The sequence below is a fragment of the Mchenga conophoros genome, linkage group LG11 (genome assembly GCF_057382185.1).
Source record: "Mchenga conophoros isolate Kocher_MC1m ecotype Shallow Benthic linkage group LG11, M_conophoros_male_GT1.1, whole genome shotgun sequence".
In the NCBI taxonomy this organism is placed as follows: Eukaryota; Metazoa; Chordata; class Actinopteri; order Cichliformes; family Cichlidae; genus Mchenga; species Mchenga conophoros.
In genome coordinates, this window is record NC_140536.1 from 12,427,375 (window position 1) to 12,435,619 (window position 8,245).

The following is an 8,245-nucleotide window of genomic DNA, read 5'->3' on the forward strand; positions in this document are numbered from 1 at the left end:
GTTGGGTCTGATTATTGGGAGGGTCATAACCCCCCTAACCCTCCTGGAAATGACACCCCTGGTACAAGACATGCACATAAGCACGTGTGAGCCACACTTGGTGATGTTACAGAATTTCAGACCGTTCATGTCATCGTCAGATGCAGTTCATACATTTCACCAGCAGGCAGTGCTGTGCGATACAGAACTCAGAGCCAGGGCTGTGAGCTGTACAGTAGCTCCTCTCAATCCTAAAGGGATTATCCAACGAAAATCACGACTCATGTTACTCATATGGCCGTGAGTCAGTCAGCATCCCCCACCGTCACGGTGGCTATTACCTGGAAAAGTTAAAAGTTAGGAAACAAAAGGCCTGTATGTTGCCATTCTCAAGTCATAACCACAAGTTTACACACGTTCCAGATAAGATGTTGGAATAAAAGTTCTTTTATGGGTAACAAATATCTCCTTCTTAAAATCCCACTGGAACATAAGGAAGTACGCAAACAGGGTCGCTTTAGTTCATTAATTTCTGTCGAAAGTGTCTTTTTCACGTATGAATTCTTACTGTGACTAAGATCTTTTTTGTTACATACAATATGCATCACCACCACAACAAGACAATTTCATCCCACAAAGAAATATCAAGTGCCGCACCACAGCAATTGTTCCTGTACTGAGGTGAATGTTACGAGAAACAAGTCTTCCCCAGTTCCAGTCGGTTTGAGAAACTCTTAAACCTGATCTGTTCTGTGATTGGACGTTACGGTTGTTCACTTTTAACTACTAAACAACAGCAACAACAACAACAACATGAAAGTGGGGTCTTCACAGGAAACACATCAAACTATAAATAATGACAAAATATAATAAATGTGAAACATTTAGATAATAATTATTTTATATTTTGACACTGAGACTGAAACCTTTTCTGCAGTCTTTTTTTGTAAACCTCCCATTCTGTGAGCATGCACAAGCCAGTGTGATGAACACAAATGAGGCCTGTGGTAAGACCCCCCTGCCCCCAACCCTCCCTAGCAGACCTGTATTGTTTATGTATGGTGGAATAAAAACACACAGTTTCCTAGCTCATGTGGATCTATTCCTGATTTTACCAAGTCAGTGAGCAACATCATTGTCACAGGGGACATATATGTTTTAGGGCTAAATTGCTTTTTTAAAAAACAAAACAAAACAAAAAATCCCACTTTTGTGCAAGCTCATTTACTCGAGTATTTATTTAAACAAGGAGCTACGTAATGACTTACAGACTCCTGGAAGTGGCTGTCGAGTTATCACAGCACAGAACATATAACATAGCCTCAGCAAGGCAGTTGGGTCGCACAGCTTTTCTGAAACAAATCATCAGGTGCTCAGAAAAATAAATCAAAGCACTGACAGTTTTATAGCCACTTATCTGACTTTTTTCTCTATTTTTTCCCTCTTTTTCTTTATGTTACTGAACATTTCATTCAGGACAGCAAGGCGTATCTGAAGCAAATAATAACATGCTGCCTGTGCCAGTACGTAACAATAATTATCACTGCTGCGTATCATTTTTATTTCCAATAATATTAAAAGAATATCCATATGCACTTCATACATGCCTAGTATGTGTTTTATGTCTACTACTGTAAGACTTGATGTACAGGAAACAGCAGAAGTCCATGGGGAATACGGTGTACTGAGTAATTATTCTGGGGCGTATATGTGTATATATGATGTAGGCCCATGTTTCACAAAACATGCCAAACTGTCACTTGTATTTTTGGCATGTCCTGGATGGCAACCTGAGACTGAACACAAATCTCCCACATGGATGCAGCATAGATTTTACTGATACAATTCTCGTATTTGTCTGCAATAGACTGCAATAACGCAGGATGGAATGAGTGATGCTGAACTGTATGGATACACACACCTTGCAGAATCCACATCCTTTTGGCCTTTGAAATACAAATTTGTTGATTGATGGGTCATAATGTTTGTTGATACTTCAATTTTTCATGTTGGGCGGCTTTGCCTCAGGAGGTATTGCAAGTCATCTATTGATTGGATGATCGGTGGTTTGATCCATGGATGCTAAAGTCTGCATGCCAAAGTGTCCTTGGGCAAGGTACTGAACCCTGAGTTGCTCCCGATGCCTTCATTGGGGTGTCAGTGTGTGTATAAATGATAGACTTTTACCACTTGGACATGTAAAAAGCTCTTTGAAAAGTACATGTTTAACAAATTGAAGTTCAGAAATCTTTTTTCATTACTAAAGATAAATAAAAATATTTAAGAAAAAAAATCCGGATTGAGGTTGTCATAATTCATGCACGAAAGGGTTAATTATGACTGCAACATGAACAAAAAATAAATCCCATATGATGTATTTTCACTTAACTGTGAAAAATCATTTCGATTTCAGTGTTGTTACAAGCCAACAGTACATGCACCACTTGTGAACTGACAACTATTACTTGAAAATGTTTTTGACTCTTTACTTAAATCTTTAGTTCAAAGGATGAATTAAGTTGAACACTAACACAAAAGCCTGTCACAAATAATTCTGTAAAAGACTGTGACAAAGTGTGTAAGAAGTGAAAGATGACCAACACTTACTGTATGTAGCCTCTGGACAGGTTACCAGTCTGTTGCCGGGCTAACACAGAGAGGACAACAACCATTTCCACTCACATTCACACCTATGGGCAATTCAGAATCACCAAACAAACTGGAATACCCAAATACCTCTTATCCACCAGTACCTGCTCAACTCAGCTTGGCTTGGATTTTAGGGTTTTCCATTAGGTGGTAGTACCTGATACCAGGTACTTTTTATACCGGCTCAGCTGGGATTCAGAGTGAGCTGAGTCTGTCCAAAAATGTGACTACTTGCCTCCAATTGGCCCGTCAAACTGGCCCCCAGTCAAAGGAAATTCCTTCACAAAACATGGCAACAAGGGAAATAGCTGCACAAAACATAACACCGTGGTCCCTGGGTCTGACAAAACCAAGCAGCAGGTATGCTATTGCTTCAGCATCCTCCGTTGTTGTATTTGTGTTGCATATGAGGTGAAACTGTAATAGAAAATGAGCAAAAACTAGCAGAGTCAGTACTAGTGGAAAAGAGGACTGGGGAGTTAACTGTAAATTCTACACAGAAAGGTCCCAGCCAAATGGTGGAGTCAAACCTTGGAGTGAGGCAAAGGTGCTAACTGCTAACAGTGATAATCACTCTGCCACCATGCTACCCTTGCCGTTAATCAGGGTTCCTTAAATACAGCTGTAGCAACGTAAGTAAACTTTATTTGTCCAGTGCTAGATGCTTTAATAATGTAGTAGGTTATGCATTTGCTACTCATTTGAAAGCTGCTGGGTTTGAAATCAAGTCTGCTCAACAAAAATGTCTGCATTTTTTATAGGTGAACTCACAGGAATACTGTATTAGTCAAACATGAACATTCAAGTTGCCACTTTGATAAAAGTTGAAAAAAAATGTTATGAATTCAGTTCAATTGATATTTGGAGTTTTCCATGGCTTTTCTTTCTCATACTGTGGAAAGTCCTTTTCTTCATGACACATGGGTAAAGTTGCTTTCATCTGAAAAAGAAGTGTTCTACTGCTTCTACTGATATAACTTTACCTTCAATTGTCAGATTAAAGGCAGCAGGTGTCTTATGGTGATGAAAACATTGTAGCAAGCTGTCTTCTCCTTCGTTTCCTCAATCTCATGTGAGGATGTGTGTGCTTTTTAAGTTATCTGACAGTCACCTCTTTCAAGTCCAGTTCTTTAATCTAAAGGCAAATAATATCTCTCATCAGTACCGACGCAACCAACCAATCAAGTAATAATATAAAGAAATCTGCTGTTTTTTGCAATGTGTTTAAACCCTTTTTTTTTTTTAGCTAACAACGTCACCTCTGTGATTCCACTGGCTCTTAATCTATAAAGTTCCTCTACACCATTACAACCATTTCAGAGGTTGCCAGTTTTCTGTCACGACCTGCGGGGTCGGCAAGGCACTGATCAGCAATCTCTCTCCCCCTCCCATGTTTTGCCGGGGCGGAACTCATGGCGGGTTCACGCCCTTGGCCCACGCCCTCCCGGATCATGCACACCTGGGCCTCATCAGACCAGCTGGTATATCAGAAGGAGGAGATCAGCTGTTCAACGCTGGATTGTTGTGAAGACTCCTGTCAGTACACGTCGAGCCCTAGTTTCCCACACTTCCGCCTCAGAAAGTAACATTTGTCTCTCTGTTCTAGATTCCCCGGACCCGTCCCCGTGTTTCCCCATGTGGAGCGTGTAAGAGGTGGCTGGTCACTAGAGGAGAGAGGTTGGCGTGAGCGTGTGTGTGATCCCCTTGTTTTCCCTGGAGCCCTGGAACCCGTCCTCGCACATCTTGTATATAGCACTGTCCTCGCACTGCCTGTAAATACACTTGGTGAAGATTTTTGTGAATAAACTGTCTCTGTTACAACACACTCCGGAGTCCTGCGAGTGGATCCTCAGAGCAACCCGTGACATTTTCTCAAATGTTTCCTGTAAAATGCCAAAATAATCTTTTTGCAAAGTAAACAGCCATTTTTTCTACGTCAAATTTATGCAAAACATTTGATTTCTTTGTTGCTTGCACACAGTTTAACATTGGGCTCGTGGCAGGATTGTAACAAATTACATCACAGAATTTATTGCACAAGTCATACATCAGAGTGTGTGCGCAAGAATCAATGGCAACTGGCATTAAAAAAGTTTGAGGGATGGGTTTTAAAGAAGCTGAAAGCTCTTACTGAGAGTAACTGAATGCGTGGATGGCATAAATCAGAGTTTAATGTAGTTTAATCACAGTCTCAAATCGGCAGTGTCAAGGTGTGGTTTTAGGGAAGCACACTTTCTAGACAGCTTAATCAGAAAACCACCAAAAACAGGCGCTGATTGGATGTCAACATAGAGCCTTGTGGCTGGTGGGATTATGTCAGAGACAGAGAGCGCACACACACACACACACACACACACACACACACACACACACACACACACACATAGAATGGATTGAGCTGGGCGGGATACATTCATATGGATCCACACACACAGTCATAGAATAGGCTACCATGTTAGGCTCCCGTCCTCACTCCTCCCTGACATAAAGAGTGTTACTCAGAGGAGTTTATATCCAATTGGTACCATCTGTCCTTGGTCTTAAATTTGTTGCAACCTTCTGTCTATGATTTCCTTACATCTCTCTGGAGCGCTGTATGTTAGGCTGTGATTTTCTTAAATTTAGGACAATTAAGAAGATCTTCCTTGCCCTCCTTTCCAAATATGCAATCAAGAAATGTTTTGTGAGGGCAGAAGTCAAGCAGTGATTATCTCAATGATTATCTCATTCAAAAAATAAAATTTGATTGTTACCTTCAAATAGATGCATAAAGACAAACATATTTGCAGACAAGACTGGCTGTGCTCAAGTTCACTTTGAAGTAGACTCTGGATCCACTTTGACTTTGGAGAAAAGGTAGATTTCATAACAATGATTTACAACAAGAGTGTCACACTCATTTCACATCATGCGGCACATACAGCACACTTTGATGTGAAATGGGCTGGACCAGTGAAACTCTCTTCCCTATGTGGAGGATTTTAACTACACATTTTATCCTTGAGATAGATTAATGTAAGAAAAAGAACTGGAATTCCAATATTATGTCACAGCTTTTCTGTTTGATAAAGAAATGCTGGTCTATTAAAAAAAATCTGTCAGCACGACTCTTTGGCCTTAAATTATAATAAATAATGTGTAAAATGCCATAAAAAGGTGTCTGTGAAGGTTCTCAGTCATCCAGGTCATCGTAGTCAAAGGAGCTTGCAAAGAAAAGCGTCTGGACTTCTTTAAGTTGCTTGAAGACGTTTCACCTCTTCAGTTCTAAGATCAAATGGTGGAGAGTCCCAGATATAAACCTAGTGGGAGTATCCCCCCACAGAGGGACAAAAGGACCCCCTGATGATCCTCTAATCGCCTGAGCCAAGGTGTGAAACTGGGTGTGGGTCCTAATCAGCCAGAGTTTCGGGTGAGTTCATTGTGAAACCTGGCCCCACCTTATCATGCAAATTCCTGAGATCAGAAGTCCCAGGATGTGAGTGGGCGTTAAGGCGTCTGGGAAGGGATCTCAAAACTGGATTATAGACATAAAAAGGTGTGGTTGCTCATTGCCCACATTGTTTTGTAGTCATGAAGAAGAGATTGTGTGTTAATTCCCAGAAAATAGCCGGACCCATTGTAAAAATAAACCTAAACAAAACAAAAAAAACATAAATTTCTGAAATAGATTGTGTCACGGTCTGGCTGGCAGACCGTGGGGAAATGGGGAATGAGGACCCAAAACGCAGACTCTGCGATGCCAACAGTGCTCTTTATTTACAGTGAAAGCTGTAAACACAATAAATCCCCATTGCTCCCTTGAATCCCGTGTGTGTGCTTCCCTCCGACGTCTGTGCTCGTGCTCCCCGCTGTTGTGTTTCCGCACACACCGTGCGTGCTGCCTTTCTGGTCCACTCTTCCTCCTGCAGGAAAACCACAGAAACAGCCGTCAACACTAACCCTGGTTTACAGAGTGGCTATTCTTCAGAGTGACATTAGGATTGCAATGGTACAGAAGGGACGAGGAAATTAGCTTCAGTATAAACAAGCATCAAAGTCATTTGTCACTGCCCTGTGAATTTTGGCTATATGAGACTCAAAAACTGCTTGCTCACTACTATCTGTTTGGTTAATGGGGTTAAAGATGTTCACCATAATGGTTAAATTAGTATTATTGTATTTATTTATCTATTTATTTACCCATCACTCCACCTCGACTTCCTCCCTGTGTGGACATTGAATAAGCAAAATAGCAGATTACCAGATGGCAGACTCCAACATTCAGAGCCATTCAGTGACAACAGCCAATATTTTTAGGGCTTTCTGGTGCAAGCCAGGAGCTCCTGTTCCTGTTAAAAAATAAACTAATGAAAAGCGAAATTGTCAGCAAAAGTCATCTCCTGTTTGCTTTCCACACAGACTGTTTACCCCTAACCGAAATCTGCTCTGAAATGACAGGTCAGAACCATTTAGACTATGGTGCAAGTTAACATGAAACAGAAATCAGAAATTCCACATATTAATAGGCAGACAGCAGTTTATAGAGATGATTATAAAACAAAACCCCTGCATTGCGTTCTGAAGGCGAATTTATAGTTGAGTATAACTGCAGAGCCGCTTCAGAACTATTTCACTGATGCTGGCTTCTTAAGAAATCTTGCAACACATCAGATCTAGAGTGGTTGCAGAGATACAGTGTGGACGCTGCTGCATGGGTATTGCTTAGTTTGGGTTTGTTATGTTTTCCCTTAAAGGTTGCCAGTAACCTTGGAGACTACTGAGAGTGAAGCAAGCTGGAAAAGTCACAGCAGTTCCTTGTCGCTGCATATATCATACCAAACACTACGGAAACCTCTCTGTACTATGAGCAGCACGCAGTTACTTTTTCAAACATTACAAAAACCCTTTGAGAGCTAATCAATAATGATACATTTATATCTAGAAGGGAAATCGCTCCTTGGATAAACTTTAAATGAGTTAAAAAGAATCTTATCTTATCTTAATCATGGTCTTTTATCAGTTCCCAGAGTCAGAACCAGACACGGAGAAGCTGCATTCAGCTTTTATGCTCCTTATATCTGGAACAAACTCCCAGAAAGCCTCAGATCAGCTGAAACACTCAGTTTATTTAAATCCAGGTTGAAGACTCACCTATTCTCAGCTGCATTTGAATAAAGCCCCAAATCCACACTTTTAAGCTTAAATTTCAAAACTTACACTAACTACTGATCTTATCTATTTCTGATTTTATCTGTTTTGATTTTATATACTGTTTTGTTTGTTTGTTAAGCTTAAATTTCAAAACTGATTTTATCTACTGTTCTGATTTTATCTGTTTGTTTGTTAAGTGGGTTTAGAGCTCTGGGTAGCTCCCCAGCTGGGTCTAGACTGGGTCTAGAGAGTATTTTAAATTCAGGGAATTTAAAATAGAAAGTAGCTCATCCACAGAAGGACTGGTAGCTCCCCTTACGATAAGGGTTCAGATCGCGCGAACAGGTGTGGGATTAGAGCTCTGGGTAGCTCCCCAGCTGGGTCTAGACTGGGTCTAGAGAGTATTTTAAATTCAGGGAATTTAAAATAGAAAGTAGCTCGTCCACAGAAGGACTGGTAGCTCCCCTTACGATAAGGGTTCAGATGG